The sequence below is a fragment of the Ornithodoros turicata genome, unplaced genomic scaffold (genome assembly GCF_037126465.1).
Source record: "Ornithodoros turicata isolate Travis unplaced genomic scaffold, ASM3712646v1 Chromosome133, whole genome shotgun sequence".
Lineage (NCBI taxonomy): Eukaryota > Metazoa > Arthropoda > Arachnida > Ixodida > Argasidae > Ornithodoros > Ornithodoros turicata.
Window position 1 is genome coordinate 335,947 of NW_026999310.1, and position 21,863 is coordinate 357,809.

Sequence of the window (21,863 nt, forward strand, 5' to 3'; positions counted from 1 at the left end):
AAAGTGACCTTTACTAGGCAAATTTTCGACTTAAGCTCGCAAAAATTTACGTAATTAAATTTACGTTACACGACATTCACACGAGGAGGTGGCAAAAACGCAGTAAGAACAAATGCCATTGACCACATGACTCTAGTTGGTGTAGTGTTTTTATTATAATTCAATGACACGTTTTCTGGGACACCCTGTATAAGTGTCATTTCATGAAGGAAACTGACAGGGCATTGCGTGACCACGTGATGCGTTGAGTCAACTGGGGGCGTTGCCAGTGGTCCTCATGTCGACGTCATTTTGATGTTGGGTGCATATTCTATATAAGCGTATGTTTTCTCGGTTTGACGCTAGGCGTGCTGCACTCGGATGAAGTCGAATGTTTAAAATTCGAGTTTAGAGAAACCGTGGGGTTTTAATGCGTGAATTTTCTGCGGAGAGTCCTTGTTAGGTGCTTTATCAACGGCAAGTACGAAAGAGCTCCCACAACTTCTGGTCAGAGTCCCCTCAACTGCAAAGGGCATAACGTCATGCAGTACTACTGAGTGTGCATGTTGGAACAGCTGTCTTTTTCGCATGGTGTGTGGCTGAACCCCTGCCCATTTTAGTGCTTTACGACGGGCCGTACATCCTACCTGGCACACACGAATTCTGCGAAACCATCGTCGTAGCAGCACATCTCCAAATCTTTAGCGCATTGAAGCTGCGAAACAAATGTCACGTCGGGGAATGGCACTCAGAGTAGTTGCCTTTATGCAGTGAATATTGTCGGCACGGCGTCAACTGAAACGCTTTCGTTTCACTGGGATCCCTACGCGCATTCACTTAATGTCAGTGGGCGTGCAGACATCGTCCGGAAAATGCGAAGTACAGATGGGTAGTTCCTCTGGTAGATCAGTGTTTGCAGAGGAAATTTCATCTTGCCAACTTTCGCTTGATCTCGCGGTCCCTCGGCTCGTAAAACACCTCCGGGTTAGCTGTGGACGTCTTCATACAAACAGGACCGTAACAACGTGCACCTCCTGACATAATAACTTCGGAGCTCCCAGAAGTGAAAGAAATGTGAGCAGATTTCCCATTATTCACAAGTGTCGAAAGCAGAGCAGAGGAGCTTGAAACCAGTAACAACACGATCGACTACTCGCAGCCAGCGCAGCCCTCTGGTTCGCTTAGATAAATACTTCACCGAGATGTCGGTCCCGCTGGAGATTCCGCGGCTGCATAAGCGGCTCTGATTTTAAAATCCATTTATTTAATAATAAAGGAGTTCCCAGTCATAAAAATTGGTCAAGAAGTCTAACGAGCGATACCGAACATTATGGTATCAATTTAATAGGCCGGTTCCGGATGCGACTGTCACCTGAATACGAGAACTAGGTAAGGATGACTTCACATTTCTGGGACAATGTGTCAGGACTCACGAATCAGAAGGGGCTTCTATTGATGATGTGATATGACCACATTTTCGAAAACGGAACCGGAAGAAGACAGACATGGGAAATGCCCCTGATTGGTCAAAATGGGATCATGTGCGTCGACACTGAATATATTTCACTACCACAGGGGCACTACAGTCGCTATGTCTGCTTAAAGGGGAGTGTAGTATCGCGAACGAAGATATTGAAAGTGTTCACTCGGCTTTGTGTCGTCTTTGGGTTTAGCGCTTGAAAAATGAATGTCTCTCATGTATTCCAACACATGGTCACCATTTTCCAGTCATCCACATTTCAGGAATTCGTTTGCTATACCACTTTCGCCTGAACGCTTTTCCTACTTGTATTGCTTGCTACTGATTTGTCTGGAATATCAAGCCCGTGGCACACCTGTCCTCTGTCGTTGGTGACATGCGCCGAACAGCTCGTATCATTATGGCATCACAGCGGAAATTGTGCTTTACACAGCGTCACCAGTTGGGAGAGGTCATCTGTGATACTTGGTCGTCGTGTGGTAGCACACGGCTAGCGTGGAAAAGAAAGAATGCTAACACACAACGCATGCTACTCATGTGTATCACAGATGATTACTCCCGGTTGGTAGCGCAGTGCCAAACAACAATTCCGGCTCAACGGCTTCCCCTCAAGAACGGTAATGATGCAGGTTCTTCGGGCGCGACACTGCTGATAGAGACATGTGGGCTACCGGCTGGAGATTCCAGACAAGTTTGTCGCAAACACTGCACCGTTTTCTAACTATACACTCAAATGCATCAGTACCTCACAATATCAATCTTCATTTACAGATCTTTCTACAGATTTTAAATGTCACATAAAGGATCTCGTGCCTTTTCTTCTTTCACCCGAAACGGTTGTTCCAAAAAGGATCAATGGAAGGATTGTTACGTGCAAGGAGCTCGTGTGCATGTTTCAGGTGAGCTCCTTGCATTTGTATGTTGTCGAGACAGTGTATTAGTGTACATAGAATGAGGACATCCTCCGGTTGTCTGCCCATTCCTTTGGTTGTTTGTTATATTTCATATGCTTTGGTCATAAGTCTTCTTCATTATTGTCTATTGAGAGCACTGTAGAAACGTTATGATTTATTTAGGTTTATCACTGTGAGTGAAAGTGCACGCGGGAAAATTACTATGACAATTCGTTCATCTTCCAGGCTTATTTCAGCGTCTTCAACCATAAGGAGCTCCCTCAACCCTTGTCTATCTTCAACGTAGGTTTGACTACACATGACTTACTTGCATATTAATGAATAAACGAAACGTGAATTTAAAGAATTTATTTCACACGCGGTGAGACGAGTACACTAATACAATGAATAATAATTTTATCTTGTACTTCCTTGTCTATCTCACGCATTTTGATAACCAGGCAGAAATTATCTTCAGTATTCGTGCTCTTCGCAGGCGACTGCGTTTATCCACAACAAGCGAATAATGGACAAGATCGTTGGAAAATATGACACCGCGATGGAAGCGGTAAGACACCCAATAACATATTTCTGTCATTCGAACTTCCTTCTGTCTATGAGTGCGAACAATATCGCCCTATAGGGTCTCTCAATGCATATTGTAAAGCGTCACAAACGAGGGTTTGCAACTACAGGTGTCTTTTTCACGCAAAGTCACGCTAAGCATTATACTGGTCATAAATTTGAGACTGCAAGAAAGTAGAAATTTCAAAGCACAGCAGCGAGGCACTGCGGTAACAGTTGTTCCGCTGCATTGACGTTGTAGGTAAGCGTTGTGTCGCTCTGGCGGGTGTTGGTAATTCTCCTTTCTATGATTCGCTAGCGAATTTCGCTGCACATGGCGTCAATCGTGTGCTCTTCAGGTTAGCTTAGGAAAAATTAATAAGGCTTTGGCTTAATTAATTTAATTTGTGCGCTGGAAAATCACCGCTGGCATTGCCTGTCGTTTCAAGGCGCCTATAAAACGCATACCCTCTTTCGCGTGTCCTAGCAATTTTCTGAATCCCAACTCCCCGAATGCATTAAACAGAGGCAACATTTAATGTGTTCCAACGCCCTGCCTCATTCCTCAACTGTTCGTCAAGAGTCACTACGTGTTTTCGCTGTGGCATATATTGTCACTGCGCAATGAAATGTACAAAAAAACAGTGGGAGACAGCAGCCGCGCACGGGGGGCACGATCCTCGCGTGACGTCGAGACAGCCTTTTCTCGTTGTTGGTTCCTTCACTGCTCCCGCAGTGCTTAGATACGCTCGGTCATTCAGGGCTACGTCACATGTCAGGGGAGTAGACTAGGCCACGACGTACTCTCCTCCTTCTCTTATTCTTCTATTCGCTGTTTCAAGGTGTGGTGGATATTTCAAAGGCATTCGGAATAGAGGATCACTCGCTCGCTGCAGATTACCTGCTCCCGTGGTTGCTTCGCAGGATATAATTTTATTCTTGCAGTACACGCCGCAGTCAAACAAATGCGAAACGCATTAGAAGTCAATTCAGTGCTCCTTTAAAGGAAGGTCGAGGACATTGATTGATGTATGTTTTATAAAGGGCGAAACAACATCAATGACACCATTGTTTCTTAACGTCAGAGCACAAGATAACACACATAATTTTCTTTGTGTTTGTCACAGAAAGACCGCCAGCTCTTTTAAACACTATCATGTACAAGAGGAGACTTTCTGCGAAGAAGTTCAAGGAAGGCTCACCAACATAAATCAGCATAACCAGATCCCCCCATTCCCAAAACTACCGACCAATATCTAGTTTGTAATTGAAGGCCTCACAGCATCCGTATGATTGCAGTTGCTACAACCACTTGCACAACGATTATCTCGCTAACATGTTCACCCCAGGCCACTGTACCTGAAGTAACCACGAAAGGTCAGACATTCGATGGCTGACGAGGCCATTTGGCGTTCCCAGTGGCCAAAGGTTACTTCGTGGCAGTTCACCGGGAATCTTTATGTATGCACTTCATATGCGCCTGTCCCGTTGCTCCGGGTGACAAAAGTTGCGTCCAGGTCCGTCCAGGTGAAAAAAATAACCAGAAAAGCTTCACTCATAATTTACAGGCTACAAGTGCACTGCCATTAGCAGCACAAGCTGTAGGAATATGACCATCTCAGTACAAGTCTTATAGTTCAATACAATTCCTTATATGCTAATCCCACTGTGTAAAACTAAGTGTCAAGCCAAAACTAACCGGAGTACTGAAGCTTGTTAATTTTACATTTATGAAAGCACGCTGTTGCCAACGGTAATAAAATCGGCGTACCGACAAATACGTAGTACAAATGAGAGAGTTTCACACAGATGATACGGAGGCTTGATGAAATTTCTAGAATGCGAATTTATTCCGATCGAGATAACGTTTAAATACGGTTGTCGTTAATTTGTGTCATCGACGGGCGAAAAGCCGGATTAGATGGCATGCCTATTTGCGACACTCGAATTAATTAACATTGCGAGCAGACATTTCTCGCGAAAAATCCTGGCAGAAAATCGCGGCACAAGATCCTACACTGTAAACTTTTTCACACCTTTAAAGGTGTGCGCTATGAACGTTCAACCTGGTTGCGTAACATTGCATCTCCAGGATGATATTTTACAAAATTTGGAAAGCATTACTAAAGATCAAGTGTCAGTGCAAATCTTGCTTTCATTATGTCTTGGATATTGTAGGTACGAGCTAATGCATATATGCATCGCTATCGATGATCGAGCACGCGCAAGTGTCTACAATACTGTTGAACAATGTTGAGATGTTGCAAGACTGAATTTTTGGAGGACAGACAACACTCGAGTAAAGAAAATTTGTGCGAAACCGTGCTCCATTATGATGTTACCAAAATTACACCTGAAAAGGCGTGCGCCATGCACGTTGTTACACCTTTAAAGGTGTCAAAAGATTTAGAGTGTACCGTCGGCTGGTACTATGTTCTTCCAAGCTATGATTCAGTCAAAGTTATCCACCACATAACTCTTTCGTGCCCGAAATCCTTTAATAGCAAAGGTGACATTCAATATACATATAATGATTGAATAGTTGTTATATGCAATACGAGCTACAACTTGTATGACTATCGTCTGAACTGTACCCCAGGAGCTTGCGTGAGAGTGCATGCGTTTGCTTGCGTTCATGAGCTCTTTCAACCTTATTCATCAGTAGAGTAGAACGTGAAGAAAAACAATGTACAAGTTTCCGGCGATGCAGAATCAAAAATAACAAAGACGGTTAAGAGCATCAACTGTTTACTATATACATCAAAAACAAGACTTTCGTGCGGTAGGCTGCACTTCTTCAGGTTTTTCAAAACCTGAAGAAGTGCAGCCTACTGCACGAAAGTCTTGTTTTTAATGTATATAGTAAACAGTTGATGCTCTTAACCGTCTTTGTTGTTTTTATTCATCAGCCTCAGATTAGGAACAGTTGCAGCAATACACTGGGTTCGTTGCTGAGCAATTTCAACGTGCTTAATATTAACAGTGTACTCACTCTGGTGAGAGCTAATGCATGCCATCACCCTTTAGTTATCCCCTTACTTCATGCTTTGGGGGACTTTCCAATGTACCTGATTATGTGCATGTGTCGTAACTGTGAGTATTTGGCTTGAATGACCATTCTCTAAAATAGGATATAATGCTTTTACCGTAATAACGTTTCTATGGTGCCTGTAATAAAGTCTGGTATATGGGGCTGACGAGTACAGGACAGGGGCTACTGTTACCATGAGCCATGGTGGAAGGGATCAATTTTCTCTCTGTGTGGCCTTGACAGGCTCCGAAATATTCAACATGCGATACACCGCGTTGAATATGCCCAACGACGCGTCTCTGTGACGGCAACTTGGAGGACGTGTGTCCTTGTGTCCTGGCAGCTGGCACCCTGCAACCAACGTGTTGACATCACTTGTCAGCGTTTTAAAACGAAACACTGAAATCAGTGGGGAACTAATAATTCATGGAGGCTGCAGCCGGAGAATGCCATACGTCCGTTCGTTTCATTGCATAATTGTCTTTACAGATCGTTCATTCCCACTCTGACACTGACATTCAAGTGGAACATGATAGACTGACAAGAGAGTGCTTATCAGTGTTCCAGAACGAGCAAATGATGGAAAAGCATGACGCAGAACTTCGGGAACAGCTCATCAAGGTAATATAGAGGGAAACCTTTTTGTCATGAACATACAAAAAAGAGTGCATTTTGCAGAAATATGCAGGTTCTTATTTGATGTTGTGTTTGATGTGTTTTCATAACTGCTGCCATAGCACCGCTGATACCATTTTCGCAGGCAGTTTGTAGCCAGCAGGAGATGCTGTGGGAAAGCCTACATAAACCTTGCAAGATGAATTGCCCAAATTCACAAATCGCACTCATTAGATGTTTAGCAAAGTTGGAGCCAGTCATTATCTTAATCTGCCTCCCTTTATAAAATTGATGGAAGAAACAGATGCTGATATATAGTCGCACAATTCTGCTATGCGAAAGAGACAACCCCACAACTGCGCACTTCTCAATAGCAAAAAGAGCGGAGCGCATTCACGTTGGAGGCAATGTGCTTTCGAGCGACTGAACTGATTGGAGCAGACACTGACCTGCTGGGCATATAGACCACTTTTCTTCAGACGCTGTCAGACATAGGCACAGTCTATGTCGGCACAGTTCCCTTTGAAGTCGGCTCAGACGACACATCCGTACCTCGTGCACCACCACTTTTCGTCCTTTACAAGCTGACCTTAGATCTTTCGCCCAGTAGCAAAAAAAATATAAATAAAAATTTGAAGAGACAGTTATGTAGCTATCATCAACACCATTTTCAGTACCTCTGAATCAGCTGGAGTCCTGCACCTTCCTTTTATCGAAATTGGCTGGTCCATGGCCACATCCAGACCACCAACGTTCCACCCTGAAAGCTCCTCTCACTATTTGGACACCGTAAGACACCTGTCCTCCTTACGAGGAGACTCATAATTTAACCTCCAACACTACCACCAGCAATAGGGTAGAATAACTTCCAAATTGATGAAACTTTGCACTCAGCATCGTCAGATAATTGTTTTTGTTTGGTTGAAATGATTCGCCATGATACCATGTCTATCGGCAAGTCCCGTCATGTGTAGGTAAGGTCACCCCTCATGTCGTCCACTGTGTTGTCGCGAGTGATGGGCAAAGGGGCGGCAATCCCAACCGCCGCCGAAACGGGCGACAGTAGAGATCAGAGATCCCCCTTAATTGAGGACACTGCGTCACCCATGGGCAAAGCACCTCAAAATTGTACTTGAAGTAAAATACGAACTAGTTCGCACCGGTTGCACTTTCAACGGGCTACCGCATCCGGCGCGGTCGATTCCGAAACAACTATGCCATTTCACGACTCGTCCATCGCCGATATTGACGGCGAAACTCCGACGTGAATTAGTGGAGTTGTTTCTGCGCAATTTCATCAAACGCATGGTAACAGGAGACGACGGATGTTGAGGGCATACCGTAATTAATTCTCTCTAAACGTCACTCGGACAAGGAAAATCAGTGAGCGCCCCTTGGACCGGATATGGCTAATCAGGGAGTAGCAGAGACCTTGGCGTCCGTCCCATGGGCGGGTATGATGGCTGGCCTGTCTAGGTAGCGGAGAAATCTGTGATCGACTGGTCGAATGCTGTTTCGGGTTAGCGTCGTACGTGTTTGTACAGCCAAGAGCCTGACATCAGTGAAGTATTCTTTTTCTGCACTACTCTTGGTATTCACGTACAACTTGGTTGATACTTTTATCTTTCCCAATCATTCGTTGAAACGTGTGCGACACCAGACAGAAGCTTTCTCTCACTGAGAACACCAATAGTGGATGCTTGTCTACGCCGCATTGGTACGGTGATATTGTTTTCTTTGCATGAAGTTTGAAAGGGCATACATGTTAGCAAGACAAAGAAATCCCAGTTCCTTGTTCTGTATTCCGAAGATTCATATTAAGATGAAACCCCGGCGACACAGCCGATCATGAAAGCGTGCGATGGGTCAACACATATGATAATTCTGTTCCGTTCTTCTTGATTAGGAAGTGATGAAAAGAATGCGTGGCGTATTTCCAACATGCTGAGAAGAAATTCGTACTGCAACATTCCTGTTTTCGATTTCGATACATTCTTTGTTGCCGGCTTTCTGTCGATAAGCAGGAGAAACGTGTTCCGCTGTACTGCTTCCCTGCCCCGACGAGATCTGGAACCTGCACTCGCAGCTTTTCGAAATCTCCGCCAGGTGGCTACGGGTTCGTTGGAGTCGCGAATATGCACTCCACAGTCCACCTTTCGTGTTATGGGTATGCACAAGTACTTAAAACTTGTCACATTATTTAGCACAATTTCGGAATAAATCTATTCTGTTCTGTTCTTGGCGGATGTGGGCGCATCGCTCGAGCGCGCGTTGTTGGCTCTGCTAGTCACCGTGTAACACTCACCAGATGGATTTATTCACCTCCGGCATATACTAATACAGAACAAACGCCTGTAAGCTGTTTAAAGAAATAAAATCGCGAACACCATCACGCACGCGAAACGTGTTATGCTGCTATCTTCCATTGTCTCCCTCCTCAGTCTCCTGCCCAGGCCTTTCTCTCCTACGCGTGGCTCGCGCCCCATCTGTTTGTGCAGGATATCGCCTTTACAGACACCCACCCCTAAGCAGCGACCGCTAGAATACACTGCTAGCCAATGTCTGAATAAACCGTGATCAGCGACGGAACAAGGCAGCCATGCTGAAGAAGAAGAAAAAAAAGTTTCTGATGAGGCGAACACTCGTGTAGGCAACATCGCTCAGCTTCGTGCAAGCGGGGCTGCGCTGGAAAGCAAGGTGAGGAAGAAGACAGATGCTCTAGTAGAGATCTAGGACAACATTTTTGACCAATGAAGTTGAAACTACGGCCGACATTCCAAAGTCCCGTGCGTTGATGCATCTGGGCACTGTGACACGATTAAGATCTCGAGCGGCGCGGCCGCAAACGTCAACGGGAGGGGTAACTCCTGGGGCAACGGGAGTGATAATGGCGCGTGTCGAGTGACGTGCACGCAAGAGTGATTGCTACGGGAGCCCTTTTCGGTGCCCAGGTGGACGGGCTTCAATGGAACTCCGGATAGAAAATCGCAGGTTGGTGCTCGATGCTACCTGAACCCTGTGGAGCTATTCTCGATGAAGTAATAAGCGTGCATTACTTTACGACAAGTTCCACGTCACATTCAGGGTGGAACCTCTTGTTCCACCCACATTTCTATGGGCGACAACGTAAACTTCCGTGTTCCGTGCTTCTTGCATTGCTATTGGCAGACAACTAAACAGACCAAACAGCGGGAAAGCGCCAGTGGCCGAAGCTATGCTGCCGCTACGATTATTTTCTGCTGCTGACACTCATCTTTGCAGCTTTTGCGAGGTCAGAGATTATGAAAGACCTGTTCTTTACGTTCAGAAGCATCACTGCAACCCGAGGAAAGCAATGTAATATTACATATGTAACGCCGCATAGTCACGTCAAGGAGGTACTGCAGTCGTATGATATACGTTTATTAACCATGCAGAGCAGCAATAACAGTAATTTAATCTTGTAATGATCGACAAAAACCAAACATGTTGCAAATTGCAAATAACACTGACAAGCACTAAAAGAACGGACATCGTCATCGTAAGCTTGTGCACAAGCAACACACGGATTCCTCAAACAGGCCACATGCTAGTGCACGCGCAGGAACTCCAAGTTTTTTTGTCGGGACATCCACAAGTACCTTCAACAATTTGCGGGTGCGCCGTGTGCCTTCATCTAGGCTCTACCTTCAACAGCAGGAGCAAGGGCGTACCTTACACAGCCCGCATAGCCGTTCCCTATTGTGGGCGCAACCACCGGAGGCTTGGAAGGGAGATTGTGTCGTATATTCTCAGAAATATTAGCTATATATTACTATATACTACGGAACAAAACAATTATCAATTCTCGGCACTTTGTTTACATGGCATTCGGAGTTGTGTGTTTCTGCATCGTTGCTGGTTAAAGTTGGCCTTTCCACTGGCTACCGGAAGCAGTTTTTGGCTGAACCAATAAGGACAAAGTAAAATGATTTCGGAATGCTGTTTTCCGTTTCCTGTCACTAGCAATGGCGTGGGCACAACGTCTGCAGTACTGCTACTTGGGTGCTGTTACTTCTGTAATATTGCTCTCGTTGTGTCCTATTGTGGAGCTATCCCAAGACATTTATGTCAGCACATCACACATACATTAAAATACACAAATATAAAGGTTCTGCAGGATTTTCATTAGAAGATGGCCGTTCCCGGCTCCGAAAGGGCGGAAATAGGGCGTTCTCGTGAGGCGGTAGCCCAGCCACAACAATGCAACCGCGTGCTTAATTGCTTGCGCATTTGGTTGCGTGCGCGTGACGGTTCTTCACGCCTTCCTCGATTGGTTACCAACGATAGCTTGCAAAAGAAGTAATGTGCGCATCACTTCATCGAGAATAGCTCTCCTGGTGATCGCCGGACGCAGCCGTGGAGACGGTGGGGGAGCAACAATGAGCCTTGGCGTTCAAGCGGGTCTTCACGACAATGAGATAACGACAATTTCCAAGTGCCACGAGACTTCTTGGAGGGTTTCAACTTCAACGACAGAGACGACGACGCTCTGATATTCCTACGTCGTGTAGAAGATGAAATGCAAACCTTCAGCGCGTTCGACAAAGCAGCAATTGTGCCAGGGTATGCCAGATGGCGGCTCAACATTCCGTGACTGGCAGACATGGCGTCAAAACTTTGTTGAGTGCTTCACGTCTTCTTGTGGAATTCGAGGAGTACAGCTGGCTCTGTCCCGCGTTGTAAGCTCCATGCAGACTATGTAGACCGCGCCCGGGCAATATTCGTCGCCACAATTCCTCACTACTATTGATGAGGGATTGTCAGCCCAGCTGCAGTGGCAGACAGACGTCCGAAAGTGCGCGGCTGCGGAGAGGCTGCATCAGGTGGTGGATCGCTAGTTTGATGTCTTAGATGATGCGCCACACCGCCCCAAAACAATGCGTAGCACCTGGACTGGAGAAGGCATATAAGAGGGAAAGAAGGGCAGCGGAAGAGAAGGCCGAAGACAAGGCTGACAAAACAGGTCAGAGATTGTCAAAGAGGGTTCACCAAACCAGAAGCCAAGCCAAGCGGCATGCCAAAACGAGAAACGGAGTTGCTTCAGGTACGGTAAGGTTGAGCATCTCATAAACCGCTCCCTACAACCGCCTAGCCTAAGTGACAGTGAAACCCTCCTGGAACAACGAGTGACATATGTGTTCGTGTCTGGAGAGGAAGGCACCACGCAAGCTTTCAGAGGACGGGCGTGTGGGTGACCGGAAAGAAATAAGCTCTCAGCTCAACGTGTGCGACCACACTTGTGAGGTGTCAGAAGCTGTGAACGAACTGTGTGGACTCTATGACGTCAACACTGGACCGGAGAGGTTGCCCATGAACGACATACACCATCGAGCAGTGATAGGCCTCACGGTGGTGGAGAAAGTGACACGTGCTCTGTTTGACAGTGGATCAGATGCGAACCTCGTATCCTCACAGTTTTTGCTGAATGCCAGCGGAATGGTCAAAACTCGTAGGGGCAGCATTGGACGACCCAAACTGTACCAACATAACAGTACCCTGACTACCATTGGTGGACTAGACGTCGAGGTCACATGGAGGGATCAAATAGAGTGGAAACCCTACCAAACGGCACCGGTATAAGCTACAGATTTTGTACTGGGGGCGTCATTTTTGGTACGTCACCGACTGCTGACGGACAGGCAGGACCACGTGGCGTCGTTTGCTCAGGCGTCGGATATGATGTACCTTAACGACTTCGTTAGTGGCGCGTTGCATCCAAGTGGGTGAACAGATTCGCAAGCGTATCTTCGGACAAGATGGGGAAGAGGGGGGGCCCTAGAGAACAACAGTGGAAGTTACACATGTCCGAGGGCCCACCGATACGCAACTACCGCGGAAACCATCTGGCAGCGTGACAAGAGGAGATACAAGAAGCTGTGGAGATGGCGGGAATTATTCGGCAAAGTACAAACGCCTTGTGCTCCCCCTGTAGCGTGTGAGAAAAGCGGACGGAAGCGGGGGTTTCAGTTTGTCTGGACTATCAAGAGTTAAATAAGCGAGAACTCGCACGTCACCAATGCGTGATATTCGAGGGATACTGTGGAGCTTTTCGGGTTCCACAGTGCATACACAGCCCTGCCAAGTAGAGCTCTGCACGGGCCCGGGCAGACAAAATACGCAGGAAACGCGGGCCGGGCCTTGGCCTTCAAAATACACCACCACCGCGGGCCGGGCCGGCCCCGAGCCGGCAAACACGTTTCCCAGAGTCAGGTTCGGCCGGGTCACGCAGCTAATTCCACACAATAGAGGACTATTAGTTCATATCATAACGCGCTTGCGTCATTCCTGTGCATATATTTCCAAAGACAAGTAAAGGACACTGCGTTATGTGTACGATTCGACCCTCTAGAACAATGTCAAAGCCACTTCACATTGCTCCTCGTTCCTCACGTATTTCACAATCACGTTGGCAAAGCTGGGTAAGAGGGGTAGGGACTGGGACAAGAAGTTTGTCGACAGCATGCTCTACCTCCGCAGAAACTTGACGGAGTAACGATAACGCCCATGCCCGCGTGCGTTCTGGACTCAAAGTGACAGTCCGGTCGAAGACATAGGTCTGGGAAACACCGCCTTATGATTTCTAATACTCCTCACAACAAGTGTGCAAAATATTTCGGTAGAAGTCGTATCGCACGATTTATAATCCGCCTTATTTCTATGCCGCAGTTGGTCCTGAGTAAAAGCCGCTGAGAGCTCTCGCGTGACGTGCAGAAGAGCAATGCCGCACGTGATTTGAGCATGCCTGTTTGCGCGATCGCTGGTTGTTGCGTGCTAGCATTTGCCCATTATGATGATTTTGAATAGCGATCACACGCGATGCAGAAATACAGCGTAGCGTCAATGTAAACACCGGTATCACGACGCATCCTTCTGTTCAGTACACTCATAGAAAAAAAAACACCTCTCTGCATTCCGAGGAACGGCGCAGCCCTCCGCTCACGTGACGGCTGACGTGCATAGAGGAACCTTCTGGCAAGGAGAATGCGAGGGAGAAAAACGACACCGGATGTCCTCAGAGGAATAGTTTTTATTCGGTGTCTCCAAAACCACCCCATTGTGTGAGCTGAAACGTTCCACAGGGCATGTAAGCCGGCGTGGCAGTTTGAAAAAATCAACTTCCACTTTTCCCGGACTGTCCCTTTAATTTGGTCTCGTGCTGTTGGTGTCAAACCCCCAACACTTGTATGTTTGTGGTCTCGTCTTCTCTTCTGATAAATTTACTTATAAATTTGTTTGATACGCGCCAGGAACGCGTACGTCACGGCTAGAAATACTAGGCCGGGATCTACTCGCCGAGTCACCGGGCCGCGCCAGGCCGAGCTGTACTCACTGGGCCACCGGGCGGGGCCGGGATGGGCTGCATAAAATATGAAGGTCCGGGCCCAGGCCATTTCTCGATGCACCCGGGCCGGGTCGGGCCCGGAAAAGTTGGCCCGTGCAGAGCTCTATTGTCAAGTGCCAATGAGTGAGGGAAGCATTCCATACAGGGTAAACCAGGTCCCGAACGGCCTTTGCGGCTTCAAAAGGATGCACTTTGTGTTGAAGTGTGCTCGGTGTATTTCAGGGCATAATGGACATAATTCTAATGCGACTCGTTGGACGCAACTGCTGGGTGCATTTGGATCGTATCATCTCCTTTGCAAGCGGAAGAGAAGAAAGGCTCGAAGGCCCACCGACTGGAGCAAAGTGGCTTTACTTCCAACCTGGAAAAGTGTCAGTTCTTCCGTGACGACCGAAGTTCCTAGGGCGCGTCATATCAGTAAGACGTGCGGAGATTGATCTGGGAAAAGTTGTGGCTATTTAAGAATACTCACGCCCACGTAACAAGCGGGAATTGAGAATATGCCCTGGAATGGTAAAACAGAATCGTTAACACCTCGAACACCAGCCGTCAGTGAAACGAATCCATGGAACGTGTGAAATCAATAGAACGTAGACGAAATGAAGTGGCAGAACGTGATGGCAAGCAGTCAGTTCAACATAGGAACCGGCTGGAACGCGCACCGCTGCGCACGGCAGAGGTTGAAGAGGAAGTTGGACATTCCTTATACTCTGTCACAATTGTGGCGCTGTCAAGTGTGCCCAGGTGTGACTGCTGTGCAACTTTTGAGTGCACAAAACGATGGGGCGCGAGCGCGACGTCGGAGAGGTGGAGACTGGAGATGGGGACAATGGAAGATGGCGGCATGATATGTTGCGCGTGTGTGATAAGGTTCGCGGTTTTTAAACAGTTTACACGCGTTTATTGTACAGGGTGTCCGAGCTAAATGTGACAATATTTAAAAAATATATATCTATGACTTTTTCCGAGTTGAAATAGCATATGCTGAAGGGCACTCCCTAGGAGGGCATTAGCAGACTCCCAAGTAATGTTTTAACTTTCAATAAATAACTTTTTAATTATAAAAGATACAAAGTTGTTCCAATGAGAACATCAGATCTCTTCGGTCACCAGATACCAAAGCCGTTTTCAGAACAAAAATCCGTTCGACAGATCGTTCGCTAAAAATTCGTGAAGGAACACCTTTTTTTTTTTCCTTTATATTGTTCATTGCGCATCTTTAGAGACGCGTCTTTCCTTCGCCCCCAATACGAGAGGATGAAAGAACACACTATCACCTCTTGCGTCCTAAGGTAAGCAGCCCAAAATGCAGCCCATGGTAAGGGTAGTTGCGGTGGAGTCACACGATACATTTGTCTTTGTTTTCTTTCCGCAAGCTAAAGCTAATCTTCGACACATGAGGCGGCACAGTGCTCTTTTGCTCTCTCACACTGGTGGTGAAGGAAAGACGCTTCTTCGAAGATGCGCAATGAACAAAATAAAGAAAAAAATGGTGCTCCTTCACGTATTTTTGGCGATCTATCGAATGGATTTTTCTGAAAACGGCTTTGGTATCTGGTTAGCGAAGAGATCAGATGTTCTCATTGGGACAACTTCGTAGCTTTTATAATTAAAAAGTTCATTATTGAAAGTCAATTGTCTTAGGAGTCTGCTGATGCCCTCCTATAGGGAATGCCCTTCAGCATATGTTATATTGCAATTGATTTCATCTCGGAAAAAGTGATAGATATATTTGTAAAAAATATTGTCACATTTAGATGGGACACCCTGTATATTAATGTATCTCGGAGAACAATAGATCCTTCCAGTGAGCGCTACAACCGGACCGTCGACGCTCCCTTCAAGTTCTGCTGACATACATTTGTTAAAAGTGTTCCATGCAATTAGCCCCTATTAGTTGAACCGGTATGTATTGCTGTTTAGAATGGGTGAGTGTCTGAGTGTCGGTACATGGCCGTATGAAGAAACGCGGACTATAAGAACAACGGACAAGACATAAGTAAGCTGTCAATCCCGTTTACTTGTGTCTTGTCCATTGTCCTTATAGATCTAGTTTCTGCATGTAGCTATATACAGAGGTCGGCATTTCGGCCCGAAAGAACTCACGATCACGATCATCTGATAAGGCGAGCGCGATGCTGAAGCCAACCAACGCTGACGCTGAGGCTGATATGGCGCGTGATCGCACCATGAGCGCGATACCGGATCGCACTCATCCTCGCACCACTCTTTATTGCAATCAGAACGTCGAACGAATGAGTTGATCGCGCATGCATGCAGCGATCATCATGAGGGTGACTGTACGAGTCCGATCACGATATCAAGCAAAGGTCGTTCGTGTGATATCCAAGCATTATCGCACTCACGCGATCACCGTGTAGTTTCGTTGTTGGCACATGGCACTTGCACACGGCAAAGGCAAGGAGGGCGTGCATTTCCTCTTGTGATTGTGCTTTCGGGCCAAAAATAGCCAAATCAAAGGTCGCAATGGCAGTAAAAAGCTGTTCGAGCCCGGGTGGGGGTCGTTTGGGCACTGGTTGTGCAGACAACAGGTGTTGCACCACTGCTGCAGCGAAGAATCGTGTTTGATCGCGTTGACGAGCTCCACGCAATGGGTGACTTCACTGTCCACGATTGGCTGCAGGACCACTTCAAATACATCGCCAGCGCTAGTGACGGCGAGAAAACATTTATGATGTGTTTTCACTGTAACACGCCAAAATTTGGAAAGAGAAGAGCAGTGGGAAATTCCGAGCACGGTCAGAGCACACTGTGGATCTTTCCACAGCCCTCGGCATCCACGGTGTCCTTGATACTACGTTCCTGGTGCCTGAAGTTCGTCAGACGTCTGAACTTGATGGGTATCTTGCGGAGGACTATGACGAGCAAGATGTCTGTACCTTTTGGAAACACGACACCAGTCGATATCAAAAGCTGGGTAGCCTAGCGGAGGTCTGCTTTGGCATACCGGCCACTGCCGGTGGCGTCGAACGCCTTTTTTCGGTGGCCGGTGCAATACAAAGGACGTGACAATCCTCACTTCTCCAGACTACAGTGGAAAAAGTCATCCTCGCGGCGGAAAGCATGAAGGGGTAAAAGGGGCGGGACGCCGGAGATATTCCACGACGCAGCTGAATAAATAATTGGTATTAGAAGCACAATGTAGGCTACCGATCATGACATATTTCCTAACTGTCGTGGCCATTGACCCTCTCGTCACCACTCTGTCTACAGGCCGAAGCAAAGTGCGGCATGCAGAAAATGACACACACCACCACATGCCGACATTGCAAAATTCTAGCATCGTGACAACAGACATTCGGTCTGGTCAACCGGCAACAGGTTCACAACGACACAATGATCGGGGAAGACGAGATGCGAAAAATTAGAGACGTCCGAGCATGATATCAACAGTTGAGAAAGCATCCAAAGACGAGCGTTATGCAAATATCGCCTCTTATATTTGAACTTTATAGGCAGGGGCATCTTGAGGGTAGACAGCAGTGAAGCAGAGCATCAACTATAAGATAAAATTAATCAGAATGGGACTGAACACACGGCTTTGCGAACGCGCCCAGAAAGTGCGCGCTTCCCTATACGTTGTACTTTTGCAGAATAACATAATCGCGGTGATGAGCGCGATCGCGCAATAATCGCGCTCAGGGCAAAGAGCCTGATCGCAATCACATTGTAATTCCCATGAGTGCCTGCAGTGGCGCGGCATCGTTATCGCAGTTCAGGAATCACGAAATACAGATTACTGCCGTGAGCGCTCGCGATCACCACAGGGTTTCCTGATGTTATTTCAACGCGCCGTGATCATCGCAAGGGCACTTCAATGACGATTGCAATCACAGCCACACTCATCCCTTTGGTTACCGTGATGGTGGTTATTGTGGGCGATCATGCGTGATTTCGCCGAGGTATTGCTATATATTGCAGGTTGAATATACACCCTGATGGGGGCGCGCGCGGGGGGCACGTGGCTCGTCTTTGCAGATGATGGTCTAAAATGTCACCCGTGTCCAAAAACGTTAGCTCCCGCGCAAGCTCAGATAGGCAATGGAATTTTAGAATAGAAATTTAGATAGAAATCTAAGCAATCTAAGAAATTTGATACCGTCCGACGTCATGATCGCGTTCGTGGACCGTTTGACGACCAAGATTTTGTGGACGCTATATATAAACCGATTTGCCCGCTACCATAGGCACAGCACATCAATGAGGTGGAGCAGGCCAGTGCCAGATCACTACTAATCTCTCAATACTAAGGTCTCATCTGCCTACACATCGAAAAGCGGGGAAGAAATGGCAGCTCAGCGTACTGGGAGATTCCGTTGTACAATGCCTCTCGAACGATTGAGTTAGACTCAGCGGGGGTCACGTGACGTGAGTATTCCGCAGACGCCGACCACGAGATTTGAGGTGGACCTGCCCCATAAGAGCTCAGCCCTAAGCCCACATGACGTTTATAGGTCGAGAAACACCGTTGGATTTCAGTTCTAGGCGAGAGATTATGAATTTCACCGCATTACTGCCAGCAATGTGGAAGGGTTTCGCCCTTTGCGGTGAAACTCCCGATCATCTTTACAGTAACAGAATGTTGTTCCGTGCTCGAGAAATGTGTAGGTCTCGTTTTTCACGTCTATAGCAAGAATTAGCGATTTATATCTCATGGAATCTCATTGGAATATCTCCAATTTTGCTATCTCGCATTTTCCGAAAACAACATGAACTTAATAAGTTAAGGAATGAATTGATAGGTAAGTAGTCGTCTAGTAGCTACATGGGCTTTGCCGCTGGACATCCACCCGGCCGCATAACCCGCCTGGAAAGATGTTGTCAGCGCTGCATTTTTTATTAAAAAGCTGCAAAGCAAAAAAAAAGCCTTCTGTACCTGCTCCATATAAACATGCATATTTCATAGTGTATCCGACGACAGCACTATGTTCACCATTAAGATAACAGTAACTACCAAGAATCAGGTAATGAGAGAGGTATACTGGATGACATTAGAACACCGCTTATGTCACAAGTGAGATGCCTCATGGCATGTGTAAGATTTACGTGGTCCACAGTGGAACGTTTAAAACATGGAAACATTTATTGTGTGTTACAGCATTGCCTCGTACTCCGTAAGGTAGCATGTGCTAACATATTACGAAGACATCAACCGTGTGGGCTATATTTTCGTGAACTGCACTTGTGAGCTGCGGTCCTATATGGTAGCGCACCCTGCCTGGCAATGAACTTTCACAAACAAATACTACATGTTTGCTATATCCGTGTGACAACACAAAGTGTTGTGTATAACTCGTCTTTTTGTTATTTTATGTAATTTAACCACTGTTTTATGCTTTTCAAAATCTACACTGATATTCATTGATATAAAGTTTATTATGACGAAACAGGGCTGGTTCTTTCATATTACTTAACAAGACAGCCCGCGTAGGACCAAGACGATAGCAGAACAAGCGCTATCAAACAATGACTTTTACTCAAGCACAGCATCACGTTAAATACATCCCTCAGTGGGCGGCACCCGTCATGTTGCGGTATTATTTTGTTCATCGTTGCGCTGCCTTGTTAGTGGAACGGTCCCGTACAGTCGGGAAGAGATCGAAAATTAACCAAAACCCTGTTGACGAGTACAGTAGACATACAGCAGTCAGCCGTCAACGCGCCGTAATAGCAGATGACGAACCGGCGCTTTACCCTCATGAAACGACACGCGTGATATCGACACGCGTGGAAGTCGCTCATTGGCTGAGCGGCGAGCAAAGCAGCTCCTTGCTGTTTGCCGAAGTTTCCACAGCAGTTGCAACTTGCAGAAGGATCGTCGGTTTGAATCATTCCCGTACCTTTGCCCTCGAAATGGGGACGCCATAGGTGGATTGCCGTGGGTTCGCCATTTTCTACAAAGAGGAATCGAATGGGATACTTTTTAAGACGGACAGATCGTACCTTAAAGCAAGAAACGTTGTTCTTCCTAGGAGCATGTTCATTGCCCTCCACAGTTTCCAGACTGCCTATTGTAACGTTCTTTACAGCACATGCGCTATCTCTTTATCTGTTTTCCCCGAAATACAGTTACAAAATATCATGACGTGATCTCGAATCGATGCTTGTTTCCTAAAAACATCAGCCGCCTTTGCAACCGATCAACTAGGTAATTTCCCTCGGCATAATAATTTCGAATAATTGCAGCTCGGGACTGTGCATTTTCATTGTCAGCATTGTTCCTTCGGTAGTGTGCTCCAGTTTGTGTTTGTGATTTTTTTAATGAACATTCTCTTTTCTTGGTTTATCCCAGAGGTCGGCCTCGTTTAGGACTTTCCAGAGGCCCGTTTCGTTATACCTGCATGATGGGGCATACAGCTACAATTTTCTGCAAAGAAAACAATAAGGGACCGTTGCGAATGTAGGTAGTAAATAAGAAGTGACCGATAGCGACTTTTCTCAAAACGGGACACTATTCTCGAGGAATGCTTGGTAATATGAAAGTGAGAAGAGGCTTCAAGGTGGACACACAATATCACATTTTAGTCACGTTCACACATGACAAGTTCATAAGGACATAACACCGTAATACCGTATTTTGTATCTTCGTTGTAGGATCTTAAAGGCCGCTACGATGGGTGGAGACGTGCCCGTGATATGTGGAGGAAGTACACCCACGTAAGTCCGCTTTGTGTGTGCCGTTACTAAGGTTGCATCACTTCCTGTAAGTGTCGCTGTTTCTGTTTGCAGGAGATGGAGCACCGGATTGGGGAAGAGCGAGTAAAGGCTAAGCGTGATTTTCGGAAGATTTGAAACAGGTGACCCTTACTACACCACATTATACGATTTCACATGACTGTACATGACTGTCACTTCTGACTAGGCATGGTTAAAGGAAAAATTACGATCCTGTTTTCGGTACCTAAAGAGCTCGACCTTATTCTTTCTGTTATCGTCTCCGGGATATCTACGGTGGTTTTGGTGTATATTCCCTTAAGATCGTTCTTCCCGTTTTTTTCGGCATTACGGTTTGGATCTTGCAGCAACATGACGTTAGTGAGCGACCGTACTATGGAAGCAAAGCAACGACGGCTTCAATGCCAAGTTTTTCATGGGTCAACTACATAACTTTAAAATGAATGTTAAGATTAGGCTGGATTACGTTCCCTGGATTTGGTTTCTGATAATGTCGCTGCCCTTGGATTTCGTGTCCGTTTTCGGTGATGAAGATGGAAATGAAAATACTTATCTTTCTGTTTGTGCTCACGTTTCCTGTGAATTCTGGTTGTTGATGTTTTCCTTCCTCCAGTTCCCGTTTCTGGTAACCCAGCCTACTCCAAACGAGCACAGACATTCCTTTTTATTGAATTCTATGCAGTTTGAAATACATATATTTTAATCTTTAAGTTTGTATCGTCTATATTTGTGCGCCCTTCCTTGGCTAATTATTGTTGTTTACGTGGCTTAAAAACACTTTTGTCTCGATTAGTACCCTACCGCGTTTGCGCGTTTACTTAAGTTTTGCAGTTTCCATTTCAACAAGAAAACTTCAACGCTAGCTTCTGATAACATGTCGACAACTAATTGTGAAGAGCACCATCAAGACATGAACAAATGTAGTAACATGTGGGGTATGCAAATATAGGTGATTGTGTTTTCACTTTAACATCGTTATTTCTGCGCCCCATGTACCTGTGCAAGTGATCTACTTGATGAGATCGATATCGCATCTGTCTCGTACTCAGAAATGGTGACGAAAGTGTTTGTCCATCGATTTTTGCCACTTCGACTTACTTTACCCATATTCACTGAACACCGGCAGCGTTTTTCAACGGGGGGTGGTGTTAATCGTTTTCTGATTAGTAACCTTTTGTCAGCATTGTCTTCCCTACGGCTTTTGCTGGGTCTGGTGTGGCAGTACTTTCAACCAGTGAGTAA

The 21,863-nt window shown here is 46.3% G+C and overlaps 2 long non-coding RNA genes across 2 annotated transcripts in view; both read left to right on the forward strand.

Moving 5' to 3' along the window:
- LOC135372238 (uncharacterized) overlaps nt 1–2,318 on the forward strand; it is a 30,173-nt gene extending 27,855 nt beyond the window's left edge. Inside the window, exon 3 of the long non-coding RNA XR_010415903.1 lies at nt 2,231–2,318. This is a non-coding gene — a long non-coding RNA (uncharacterized LOC135372238). The remainder of the gene's footprint in view (nt 1–2,230) is intronic.
- A 6,877-nt stretch (nt 2,319–9,195) lies between these two features.
- On the forward strand, nt 9,196–20,721 carry LOC135372237 (uncharacterized). Its single transcript, XR_010415902.1, has 3 exons — nt 9,196–9,259; nt 20,541–20,603; nt 20,676–20,721. It is a non-coding gene; the product is annotated as an uncharacterized LOC135372237 (long non-coding RNA).
- The last annotated feature ends 1,142 nt before the right edge of the window (nt 20,722–21,863 follow it).